The sequence below is a fragment of the Macadamia integrifolia genome, chromosome 13 (assembly GCF_013358625.1).
Source record: "Macadamia integrifolia cultivar HAES 741 chromosome 13, SCU_Mint_v3, whole genome shotgun sequence".
NCBI lineage: Eukaryota > Viridiplantae > Streptophyta > Magnoliopsida > Proteales > Proteaceae > Macadamia > Macadamia integrifolia.
Genome location: NC_056569.1, coordinates 15,932,432 through 15,946,730, shown reverse-complemented (window position 1 = coordinate 15,946,730; position 14,299 = coordinate 15,932,432).

Genomic DNA, 14,299 nt, shown 5'->3' with positions numbered 1-14,299 from the left:
TTAATACTCTCCAATTGAAACCCTAACCCAAGAATCAGCTCACCTCGATCACTGCGACTCCAATTTCTCAGCCCCCTGACACGCCAACCACAATTTGCTTCACCGAATCAAAGAGGGGCATAACCATTCTCTTGTAATGGACCAGCCTGGAGAGCTCTTCATGAAGGTCGATCTCTACATCTGAAGCCCCAATCTGTTCCAGACGAAACCCTAGTTTCTCGTCGACCCTCGAAGCGATCTTTGCGTCTCAGACGCTGTGAGATCTTGGGAACCTGTTGAGCTTCGCTCTGTATTGGGCCACAAATTCTTGCTTGGAGGAAGAAGCCATGGCAACTATGGAATCAGTTCTAGGGCTTGTGACTTGGGCAATAATTTTTCTGCAACTCACGGTTCTCAAGTTCAATCGAGACGCATCCGTCCGACGCCGCTGCCGTAGGTGGTCCAACAATTAAGATTTTGGGCGAAAGAAATATTGATTTATTGTACAGGTATTTTGGTATTTAAAATAAAATAGAGTTGCTGATATCAACAAATAAGGTATATTTCTTAATAGTGACTGATGGTAGGGGGTCTGAGTCTAATTTAGTGAAATAGAGGGGGTGTTTTTATAATTGTGGTATTCTTCAAGAGGTGGCGCTGTAAATTACCCTTTTAATAATATGATCTTTTAATAATATGATGTAATTATTTATTTTAATAATAATAATAATAATAATAATAGTAATAATAGTGGGATTTTATCTCACTCCACTTATTCATTAGCTACAATTTTCTCTGCTAATTAATTTTTTTATTTACAAAAATATGGTTATATTACATTCCACTTACTTTCTTGTATATATAATATAACAATATGGTCTCATTTCAATTTCCTCTAATTTCAAAATTTAACTTCTCACAACTATGTTTGGAATGTATTCCTCACAAATGAGCATGTTCAAATTATTCATGGTTTATTTTTGTAATGTATTTTCTATCACAGGAAGAGGAACAATGGTGGGGTGGAGAGGGAGAGGGTAGGGGAGAGAGATGTATTCCTCAATGAGCATGGTCAACTTATTCATGGTTCATGTTTGTAATGTATTTCCTATCATAGGCAGAGGAACAATGCATGGGAGGAGAAGAAGAGGGTAGGGGGGAGAGAGAGAGAGAGAAAAGAAGAACAAGAATAAGAAGAAATTTCTCCAACTATATTCTTCTCCTTCAACAATGATGCCCCTCTCTGGATGTAGTTTTGATTTCTTCTCTAGTAATAATTTACCGCTTTAGCAATAAGCTAAACCTCATTTCTAGTTTTAAGGATTCCTGAATTTCAATACAATTCTACTCATATGTGATTTGAATTAGTATTTAGGGAGAGGGTTTGTGATACCTTACTTTCTAAACCCGATCTAATTACCCATATTAACTTGGTTTGATCATATAGAATATGGTAGTAAGAGTGACCTTAAATTCAGGTTGACCCGACGTGATCGAGCAGGTACCAAGTGTAATATGTGCACCCAAGCCTTGCATTTGCACGCACCATGAGGTCATATACAAGGAGTAAAGGTACATACTAGTATTTGTGGATGCTTACGTAATTTAATTATGTGTGGGGGTTTGTTCCCATTGAAGCCCAAGTAGAACACTAACAAATGGGCTAACTGGAAAGGTATGACACTGGGGGGCTAAAATACCCACCTGAGATGTACCCACCTGAGAGACACCATTCTATAACTAAAAGATATTTTGGGGGCTCAGGTATAAAAAGGAGATATTTATTGTTTTCCTCCATCATTAATGCTAGTTGGTTGGTGGGAGAAAGTAAAGAAGAGAGAGACAAAGAAGAAAGGAAAAAGAAGAGGAAGAAGAAAGAAGAAGGGAATCAATCATAGAGCTTCACCGGAGCCAGGTCTTAGCATTTTGAGGCCGGAATGATGATTAGCTCATCGGGATCTTCGATTTGAGGTAGGTATTGTGCATATTCCAAGGATTCTTAGGAAAACCACTTTCTTAAACCCTCTTTTGATTTTTGGGGAAAAACCCCACTTAAATCTTGCTAATCTTACTTGGGTAATCGAATCTAAGGTATAATGGAAGGTGTGTACAATAATTTTAAAGGATTTAGAAGGAGTTTTGGTGAAGATCTAGAGTTTTTTAGAGTTCTTGAGCTAAAGGACTGAAATTGAGGTTTCATTGGTGTTCTTAAGAAAAGAGGTAAGAATCCCCCTTTTTCTTTTGATTTGATCTTAGATCTAGGTTGTGGATGTATGAGTGAACCTTAGATGAGGGATTGGCATCGCGCGGGATCGACCCCAAATGATTTTCCCAAGCCGGAGAGAAGATGGGAAGATGACAGTAAAATTCCCATTTTATGACTGGGGGTGTTACAACAGCGGGTCTCAGACTTACCTATGTGCCCAGAACTCAATTTTGAGTCTCTGACCTAACTGGCGGGTATGAAACCGACAGGTCTTAGACCCATCTGTCATAGTCCCAGACCCACATGTCAGGCCAGAATGCCTAGAATGAGCCCAAATTAGATAGGCAACCCCCATTTATGATTCTAAACCTGATTTGAGTGTTCAATCATGATGATTTTGACCCCAAAATAGTGAACTAATAAATCATTACGATTATTATAGGTTACACTCGTTATATGTATACCCACATATCGGATCTCCTATGTACTGGGTGGAAGCACCGCGTACTTATACAAGTAAGTGGGGAGTGGACTTTGATTTAATTTCAGAGTGTTTATGCATCACTTAACATGTGTTAGTCTAGCCATGTCATCATGTCACTTGTGTGTAGACTAGACTCACATATATCATATCACGCATTGTATGTGCATTTACATAATATGCTATGCTTTGTTTTATTTTTGAATATTCATTACGTCTTGATGTATGTGATGGAGGAATCTCATTTGGACATGATGTGTATGCTAGATTAGATGTCGTAGTCAGCTTGGAAACGAGTGCATAGTGGCTCGTGGAATAGGACGCGGTGTCATCGTGTAATCATACTATGCTCATATAGAGGCAAGCGGCTAGAATTGATATACCCTTTTGTGCTCAACCTTTCATAACAGGGGTTTATGTGTTGGGTTACCATTGGGGGGAAGCATCGGATCACAGTTATCATCAGACTCATGTAGTGGTATAGAAGTATGCACGACTGATCGCTAGGACAATCGGTAACCCCGGTGGTATATTTTGAGGGCCAATCGTACTGCTTTTATTTCGGGTGGAGTCACCCATTTACTTTCTGTCATTTAAATTATTGGGAGTTGGCTTACATTTAAATTTTGGTAGCAATGGTGGGCCTTCTCCGATAACCCTATAGGCGTATCACGGGATAGGGTTCATGGCTCATAGCCAGGACATACGTGCACTGTGGTTGTGAGTAGCACATAGCCTATGACCTAGTAATATTGTTTAGGTGGATAGGATTAAAATGAATTACATACTTATATATGCATTTGTATTGTGACTGCTTGTGTGGTATTCCTTTCCACTTACTGGGCTAGTGTTCATTCCATGTGCACAACTCTTGTTAGGTGATTTTACAGATTACCCGCCTGAAGATCAGGAGTCGGGTCCCATTGTGGAGTTTCCCTCCGAGGATTGGTGGGTCCTTGATGAATTCGAGCACGATGCTGATTGCACGTGTGAAAATTGTGTTGTATGACAGTAGTGACTCCAGATTGATTCTTTTTTATTCTTTTGATATACCCTTTTGATGACTTGATGCTTAAATTGTTATATTTTTGTATATATATCAAGTATTCGGGCCCATAAGTATATAACTTTTATAACTCAATTTGGGTATCAAGCATTTGGGAATCAATTACTGGTATTATTATGAACAGGTCTTCCACTGAAAATACATGTCTTATCTTACTTTAGCAGATATATGTTGTATAGTAGTTATTGCATTGTTGATCCTGATAGGTTTGTGAGTTAACCAGAGTTCACTCGGTCACCTGCACGGTTCTGTGAGAACGGGGTGTGACAACGGTGGTATCAGAGTGCGATGCTCTACCTACTTATAACATACTGCTTAGACCCCATAGAAACTATAATAGGTCTGGGGTGGGTGAAGATAAAAGCCTTATGAAAAGTTAAAAAACCTTAATTAAATGTAAAATTTGTAACTTTTGCATTTCATTGCATGCATGCATTGATTGGTTGAATTCTGTTAATTAATTTTGAATTTTTAATAAGTGGATTTATTTGTTAGCGAAAATTTTAACGAAATTTTGATAGCATAACAATGTAAAGTGAGAAAACCAAAAATTTTCAAACACAAAATCTGATAAACGATAAACATAATATTATAATAACATATGGTGACCGACACTGCCACCACCAAACCACGCAGTTCTAATACGAAGCAAACCATTCTAAAATTCATAAGTACTACCATAACCATAATTCAAACTCTAAGTACACAAATGGAAATAAATTACAAAATGGATGGCAAATGCCATCATTGCTTAAGTCATACTAGTCCGATCACGCAAGAAAAGCAGGGAAGTAACCAAAAAAAAAAACCCCCACTAGTTAAGACTATCAGATAAAGATAAAGTCAAAATAGGAATGATAAGTAAAACGTCAGAAGAGGGTGATAGGTCATCAGCCTCAATCATACTAGTCTGAGTCATCACTAGAAACATTGTAGGGCTCTCCTATGTGGACCCTAGAGTCTAGGTTGAAACGCGCGTCCCAGTGAGAAAATCGATCATGGAGGCACACCACCCTCCTCTGTACGCGTTGGACATCAACAGAGATCACCCTAGTGGAGTGATACATATCCCAGGTGAGTCGACGAAACCTGGACTTTATCTCTCTGAACTGTCTCCAAATTTGGAGCTCTCTTCAGGTGTACTTGTCCACTCTCCTAAGGAGCTCCTGCTCCTTGGTTACACTCTCTCCAAGCTGATCCCTAAGCTCAGCCTGACCCTCTCTCAAGGCCCTCAACTCAGATAGTATGTTCTGTAGGACAGGTACCTCTCCAGTAGGTGGGGAATCGAGGGTTGTGTGTCAAAAGCACTAGGGATATCTAGGCCAGTGGCTCTGGCTGATCGAGAACCACCAGCTTCATGGAAGGTTGGATCTACTGCCCTAGCATCCAGTGGCATCTCCTCCAAAACCTCCTCCTCTATAATATCTTCATGTCTGTGTATCCCCTGGGAATCCTCCTCCTGGTAAGGGAAATAATTCCTGTCATCTTCAATATGCTCATCCTCATCTATGGGCACATCCTCCTCGTGCTCTGCATTCTCCTTTCCCTGCTCGTCTGCTACTTGTGGCTCTACCATTAGGGCATGTAGATTCATCTTCTTCAAGTTTCTCTGAGTGAACTTGTCCCGTGGGATCTTTCCTGCCTCCCCAGATAAGTTAACCACGAAATGCTCGAAGACTCGAGTGAGAGCTCTACCATAGGGTAGATTTGCATCATCCGGATGAATTACGTGGTGGTGCATAGACCTCAACATGAAGTAGGGTAGGCATAGTCGGGGTACATTTCCCTCTAGAGAAGACAACAAGCAGGCGACCAGGTAGGTAGATATAAAACCCACCAGATTCCTGTGACCACTCCTAGGAGCCAGGTTGAACTGCACCAACCTAGCAAATACTCTACCCTCAAGAGAAAAGTCTGTCTCAGATGCATGCCTCGCTCGTGTGCCACTGATTACCTCGTATATGTGATCCTGTATGTCTTGGCTCATCAATGGGCCTATACCTCTGGTCCTAGGAGGACTGTAGTAGTAGATGCCCTCTGAGGAAATACCCATGATCTCTACCAACCGATCTACAGTCAAGATAATCTCCACACCCTTCACCATACTAATTATGGCAAACTCTCCATCCTCCTCTGTGGCCTCAAGGTTATAGTAAAACTTTCGTACTAAGCCCTTGTAGCAAGGTCGATCAATGTTTAGGATAGACTCCCAACCTAGAGTAGTAAACCTCTCCAAGAGGAAAATGCGGGCAAAATGCTCCACCATCACCTGTTTCTCCAACATCACAGGTAGTGACTGGAAGGTATCCCATGAAGATGCGGCCCTCGAGCTGTAGAAGACCATCTCATCGTAGTTGGTCCAGTCTTCAGGCTCCTCCCTTTCTCTAGGCTGAGATAGAGCTGAAGAACTAGACCCCACCTCTTTCTTCTTGGCCTTAGAAGCCTTCCTCTTTCTTGATGGATCTGCAGGTTCCTTACCTTTTTAGGGTGGCATCCTGAAAATATAAAGAAAAGAGATAAGCACATGGTATAAAACAAGGAGCCAATGTATGAGGAATACCAAGTTGGGACAGGTAATAGAAATGGATCCAAGGAATGAACATGATAAGCTATGTTTAGCATATGGCAAAGGACTATAGGAAATTTGATCTAAGCTAGCTTATTTCAAAGCATCAAACCCAATACCAAACCTGGATAACTAACCCTACCAGATGATTCAATGTAAAAATAAGAAGGATTGAAGTGATGGAAATCACTAAGTAAACACAAGTGATGCAAAGGGATGAATGGGATGAGGCATGTGATATTGAGGTGTACAGTTATCCCAATGAGAAGTAGCCTTAATGCATGGAGAGTCCAAGAATATAGAAAATAAATAAATCCTTTCAAGATAGCATGGGATGAGGTATTAGTTTAACAAGAGACAACATATCACTACTTGGATCCAGAATAAGAAATTGATGGTTGTAAAAAAATAGACCTAACATGTAGAAAATTTCAAATTTGAAAGTCTAGCCAAATGGAAAATTTACATTTTAATGGAAACAATCATTGACGATACTAATATACTTGAAGGGCTATGATTCAAATATAAACAACAAGTTAAAGAACGGTTAGGCAAAAAATTTCCCAAATGTTTTGCCCAAAAGGAGGGGGCAAGTCCATATAAATTGAGAAACAACCATTCCATCCAAATTGGGGCAAATTATGCAATGGAATGATTAGTGAACACAATAGAAGCCCAAAATCGCAACCGGAATGCTAGATTAACATAGAAGGAGAGAAATGCACCATAGAAGCCCCAAAATGGCTAGTTAGGGCACAAAAAGGGAGAAAATGCTCCAACGGTTCGATTCTATGAATCAAAATGCTTGGAAAGAACAATCTAACTCTACAATGGCATGTACTTTATTTTCCATGGAGAGAATTGAAGGAAAAAAAAAACTAAGATTTTATCCACATAGGCGATTTTTCCATTCAAAAAGAGAAAAACCCATATTTTTTTAGGAAAAAGAGGGTTTGAGAACTCACCTTGATGATTGGATGGGAGATTATGCAACTTGGACAGATCATCGCATTGATTAGGTGAGTTGAGTCGTAATGAATCGCCCAAAGGTTACCCCAAGTTGCCTGAGTTGGACTGGTAGAGAACAAAGTAAAAAAGGGTAAAAAATAGGGGTTTAAAACCCTTTCGGTCACACCTTCTCAGGTACGACCAGCAGGTCTAAAACCGACATGTTTTAGCCAGCCAGACCCACCGGTCTTAAACCCTTCAGTTTTGGCAGTGGGTGCCCAGTGACCCCAGTGGGTCCTACATGGCCTGCATCAATGGCTTTTAGGGTCATTTTTGAAAATAAATGAAGTTAAGGGAATTTTGGCCGACACATATAATGGGATACAAAGTGGAAATTTGAATTTTAATGTGCACTTTTTCCCCGATTGTTTTAAGGTGCAATTGCACAAGGTTGTGCACAAGAATTCGAGCAATTGTTTAATGAATTGCAATACTAACCTATATGAAATTTTCATACAAATTAGGTACACTTAGCAATAGTATGCACTAGATTTGAGAGTGTCGCTCGATGTGCACCTTAAGGTCCCCATCCTATTGGTAGGCCACCAATCAATAGGAGGCCTCAACCTACAGGGCAAGAATCTAACCCACAACCTCAAGAGACAACTGATCAGAATGTGGCTCATGATAATCCACCCATGGCTGCACTTCCTGATCCTCCACCAGTACTCACCCCAGGTGATGTTGAGAACTTGATTCAATAATCGAATCAGACTCTCCATCAGTAGATTCTCCAGCAACAACAGGCATTTATGACTCTCGGGTAGATATTCCACAAGGTCCAACTGGAGGGCCTGGTGTTGGGGCACAGGTTGGAGGTACACCACTTGGCATCACCCCTCGGAATTTAGTTGGAGGTACACCACCCATACTACCTCAGGGTACACCTTCATATATGATGCCACCTCCCTACCCGTACCATCCAGCATATGCACCATATTTTCAGCCGGTGGGCTATACCACAAGAGTGGTGGAGTCATTCAAAAGGAACCTACCACCTACATTCACTAAGGTGGGAAGTGACCCTTTGGAACCGGACTGATGGATCCAAGAGATTGAAAAGATATTTGAAGTGATTGAGTGCATCGAGGCTCAAAAGATTATTTGTGTAGGGTTACAGTTTAAGAATGAGGCCAACTCCTGGTGGCAAGCCTCAAAGGCCATATTGTTTGCCACACATCCAGAACCCATATAGTTGCAATTCAAGGAGTTGTTCTTAGAAAATTACTACCCTCAGAGTTTTAGAAAACGCAAGAAATATGAGTTCTTGGCTTTGACTCAAGGAAGCAAGTCTGTCCTTGATTATCAGCAACAGTTTGAGGCCCTATTCTACTTTGCACCCCTTCACATTAAATCGGCTGAAGAAAAGGGAAAGAAGTTTCCAAAATGATTGAAGGTATTCATTGGCACAATACTGGAGGCATTAGATCTCACAGACTATGCCCTTATTGTATAGAAGGCTAAAGCCAGGGAAGATAAGAAGAAAGGTGAATCATCTCTTTCACCTGGAGTATGGAAGAGAGCGAATCCGTATGCGGATTCGGGCAGCCTAAGTAAGAATTTTCGTGGATCATACGGATTTGGTCCTTCATATAGGCAGCCCTATAGGCCATCGGGTTATCCTCCTCGACCTGCTAGTGGGCTGGGTACCACATCTTTTTGCCTAAATACCAGTACAGTGCCCACAACTACCAGGCCACCTCACCCTCCACTTACTAAAGGTCAGGCTCAGAGAGCTCCCGCTCCGGTTCAAGCTTCACAGAACCATTGCTTTAATTTCCATTCATATAGGCATTTTACTAAAGATTGTCGAGTTCGACCAGCCTTACCAACCAACTAGCCTTCTGGGTACAAACTTGCTTTGACTCAAGGGAGTCAACCACAAGGAAGGATGTATGCTTTGTCAGCTGAGGAAGCTAAAGCTAGCACAAAAGTGGTAGTAGGTATGATTTAATTTGAGAATTGCCTTCTAGTAAATATTGATAACCTACTATACTTATGTCCATTGCTATATTAGGTATCCTACCTATATCAGGTATACCAGCATATGTCTAATTTGATTCAGGGGCTTCACATCATTTGCGTCAAAGATGTTTACTTAGAAACTTGATATGACACCTAAGATATTAGAACATAAGATGATAGTTAGCACACCTACAGGCAAAATTACACAGTTGAAGGGAGTATATGGGCCATGCACCATTGAGATCAGTGGAAAGCAGTTAGATGCCCAACTCATTAAATTCAACATGCAGAACTTTGATGTTATACTAGGCATGGATTGGTTATCAGCACATCGAGCAAGCGTGATTTGTGCCGAGAAACAGATCAAGGTGATTGATGATGAAGGGAATGAACTGATATACCAAGCGGATATAATAAAGCGGGTTAAAAAGGTCCTTATCTTCGCTTTGCAAATGGTGAAGTTGTTGGAAAATGGGTGTCAGGGGTACTTAGCATCGGTGATTGATTTAGATGCAAAGGTCACACCTCTAGAGGAAGTAGAGGTAGTTAAGGAGTTCCCAGAAGTCTTTCTAGAATATCTCACTCAGCTAACACCTGACAAGGAGCTAGAATTTGCTATAGATTTGATTTCTAGAGCTGCCCCGATGTCCAAGGCTTCGTACGTAATAGCACCAACAAAATTAGAGGAATTGCAAGTACAATTGCAAGATCTGTTTAAGAAGGGATTCATACGCCCGAGTGTATCACCTTGGGGTGCTCCAGTGTTGTTTGTTAAGAAGAAAGATGGGAGCTTACGTATGTGCATTGATTACTGAGAATTGAACAAGTTAACCATCAAGAACCAGTATCCATTGCAACTCATTGACGATCTGTTTGATCAGCTATAAGGTGCTAAGGTATTTTCAAAGATTGACCTCAGATTCGGGTATTATCAACTCAAGATAAAGAGTAGTGATATACCAAAGATAGCCTTTAGAACTCAGTAAGGTCATTATGAGTTCTTGGTGTTATCTTTCGGGTTGACTAATGCATCAGCAGCTTTCATGGATTTGATGAAACGAGCGTTTCACGATGTTCTTGACAAGTGGGTCATTGTTTTCATTGATGATATCTTGATCTACTTGAAGTCAGAAGAAGACCATACAAAACACTTGAGGATGGTACTACAGAGACTGAGAGAGCAACAGTTGTATGTGAAATTCAGCAAGTGTGAATTTTGGCTCAAACAGGTTGGATTCCTAAGACACGTGGTGTCCAAAAATAGGGTTGTTATGAAAATCAGCAAGAAATTCAGAGAGCTTGAGAAAATTGTTTATTTTTTCATATTTAGTATCATCGTCAAAATTCGTTTGGATAATGATTTTGAAAATCAATTCTTGAAAACGTTTTTGGTTTGCAAAATGTTAAGCAAGGGTTGTGGAAAGAGTATGTAACTATTGTTTGAAAGCTTTTTTCTTATTGCCATAATGTGATTTTCATACTTGATTAGTCATATAATAGACATCGTTGGGTAGTCCTTAATGTCTATGAAATTCAATGATTTTGAATTCAGAGACTTATGTAGGCTCTTTCTGTAAGAGATTTCAAAGTCGGATATTATTTTACATCTGAGTCACTTGTAGGTAAGTGAGAGGGGTCTTATATATGTTTTGAGCCCACTGAATTTGAGAATAAGGGGTTTGAGATAATGGAGTTTGTGTCCATTGAATCTGAGATAGTAGAGTCCATTGAGATATTCCTGATGTCGGAGAATATTGAAATGGTTCACTTGGGGTAAGTGAAGCTTGTAATAATTCAATCTTATTAGCAAGTCGAGTATATGATGCTGAAGATTTTTTCTCAAAAAGCTTTTGTGCTGTTGATTTGCTAGAAGATTCCTTTGCAGTAGGTCTGCTTGAGGACTCTTTTGCCTTGCTTTTTTTTCCTTTGATGGTTATCCATCCATCATTGCTTTGTTGTTTTTCCATTGTCTACTGAGATAATCTGTAAGAAAATTTTTTGAACTGTTAATATATTCTACTTCAAATCTAAATTAACTAATTTCATTATGCCAATTAATTCTTCTGCCATTTTCTTCATGTTTTTTGGATTTCAAAAAATCTCGAACTGCCTGATTGTCGGTCCGTATTAAAAATCGTTTTTCTAGTATAAGAAAAATTTTGAATTTTTGTTATCCAAAAAGAAGAGCTAAAAGTTCTTTTTCAAATATAATATAATGTATTTGTGTATACATGAATTTTTTTGAATTGTATCCACAAACTTGTTCCTCTGTTTGATTTTTTAGGGGTCTGGCTTTTAATATTGCTCCCCAATGTTCATTAGAAGCATCGTTTTCTAAGATGAGGAAATCACCTAGAGCAAGAAAATATATTGGAGGAAGATTTATTAGCTCCCTCTTTATTTGTTGGATGACCTGTGTGTCAGAATCATTCCATGTCCATTCACTATCTTTGTATAATTTTTTTCAGTAATGGTCTTTCTTTTTTAGAGAGGTCCTTAATAAAATTTCAACCATAATTGAAAATTCTGAGAAACTGTTGTAAGTGTTTTTTATCATACAGCTTATCAAAAAACTCCTTCATTTTTCCTAAAATATGATCTTGTAATTGTAACCCATTCTGTGTTAGAATAAGTCTAAGAAAATTGATAGAGGTTTTCTCTAATTTGATCTTTTTAGGATTTAAAATTATTCCATGTTGTTGGAATAATTGAGAGGTTTGCTTGAGATGTTCTTGATTTCTTCCTTAGTTGAAGAGAAAACGAGGATATCATCAATATATACAGTCATAAAAGGTAGATCCCCAAATATAGAGTCCATCCATCTTTGAAAAATTTGAGGGGCTGTATTAAGACCAAAAGGCATAACTATCCATTGATAATGTTTATTAAATGGGACACTAGAAGCTGTGAGTGGTTTATTCTCGTCAGTCAATTTAATTTGCCAAAACCCTGATTTGCAATCAAATTTGCTAAAATATTTAGCGGTTTTGGTCTTATGAATAAAAACATCTTTTCTTGGGGTGAAGTATCCATCGAAAATAATGTTTTGATTAAGCCTCTTATAGTTGATTACCATACGGGCTTTTCCTCTGACTTGTTCAGCATGGTTGCGTACCATAAATGCTGGACTAGTGTGAGAACTTATTGATGGTTTAATTAATTTGAGTTCTTGTAACTCTTTTAATTGAATATCAAATTCCTTAATATCATCTTTAAAATATAAAATTGGTTTTACTCTAATGATCTTTAGTGGATCATCGAGTTGGATATGGAAAAATCTTGGGCTTTTATCCTATAACTTTAATGGGTTTTCACTAAAGTTATTAGATAATTTTTGGTAGAGCCAATGAGTGGGTTCTAGAATTCGAATAGTTGGTTTTGGTTTAAAACCTTTCTCGATGAAAAAACTGTGTTGAGGGAGAATTGGTATCGTAACCTCAATAGAGTTAAAGTTATTTTTATAGAATTATATAAAATTGTTAAAGAAAGATGATTTTGTAAAAAGGTATTTCCAAGAAAAAAATCACTATGCATGAAGGAAAAACAAAAATTTTGGGAATAATAAATTGTATATTATTCAAATAAATTGGAACTTTATGAGCTTTGTACTCTAAAATAACCAAAGGTTCCGTGACACCATGGACATAGATTGGTTTTTCCATCTTTTCCCAATAGTGTTCAGGGATTGCATTCCATTGACAAACAACATGTGTTGCTCTTGTGTCAATGAGGATGTCAAGGCTATATTCTTCAAATTGTGGGAACTTAAAGATACCTTTTGCATAAATATGTTTTTTTCCTTCATTTAATGATAGTATGAGTTCTTCTTTTTTTCATTTGTTATCTTCCAACTCATATTTATGATAAGCAAGCATATTTGATTCGGCTTCAGATTAGGTATCTAATTGTTTAGAAGACTGCGTGGGATCATGGCTTCTAAAAAGTTGAGGATTATAAGGAGGATATTCAGAAATTGAATTCCTTCCTTGAACAGGAGATGACGAAGAAGATCCTTCACCGGGGGTAGAAAAAGAAAATCTTCTTTTGAGATATAGAGTATCTCCAGAAGCCAAGATATCAAAGGTTTGAGGAATTCTTGGCGGTGCTTGAGGTTTTGACAGGATGTCTGTCAAAAGCCAGTTTTCTGGGATCTTTAAGTCATGCCAATTTAAGAGCTTAGGTTCTAATTCTTTTTCATTAGCAAGAGGTTCAAAGATCTCAACTCTTTTGTATCTATCTTTTGGCTCTAATTTTGGTCAGTTGCCGTTTGAAAAAGAGCTTGGTTGTTGGCAGATCAGTAAGAAAGAGATGGTCTTAGTTACCAGAATTACAGATTTAATCAGAAGTTATGAATCCTTCTGCTTTCCCTTATGCTTCAAGCACACAAGGAAAATATAATCATAGTTTTCATTCTGACCCTACCATATTATTTATTAGTAGTACTTTAAATAATTTAATGGACTTTTGTTATTTTTCTTTTAATAGACTATATTATTGACAACTGCCTCAAAGCTAAAGCAGCTAAGGCAATTAAACATGAATGCTTTTGAAGACTTTGCAAAAGCATACATGCATTATTATCATATGTTAGATGGCACACATTCTAACCATTGGTTACAACAATTCTTCCCCAAACTGCCATCACCTGGGGATGAATTATACGTAAAAAATTATTCTGAATACTTTTCAAGTTCAGGAAGTTCAGATACCTTAGGAAATCAAATCAATTTCATTTTCCGGATTATTATTGACAACTGCCTCAAAGCTTAAGCAGTTAAGGCAATTAAACATAAAGTTAACCCAACTTTATGTCTAAGATATTATTCAGCCAATTATGAGTTTGGTAAATCACATTTTCATTATAAACCTCCCAGAAGGTATAAGATAAATAAAAAATTTATATGAAGAAAATGGAAGCCTTGAAAAAATAGGTTTCAACAAAAAAATAAATTTTCAAATAGGCGTTTTGTACGTAAATAATCTACAAAATCCAAATTCACGGGACAATGTAAATCTAAAAAAGATTGT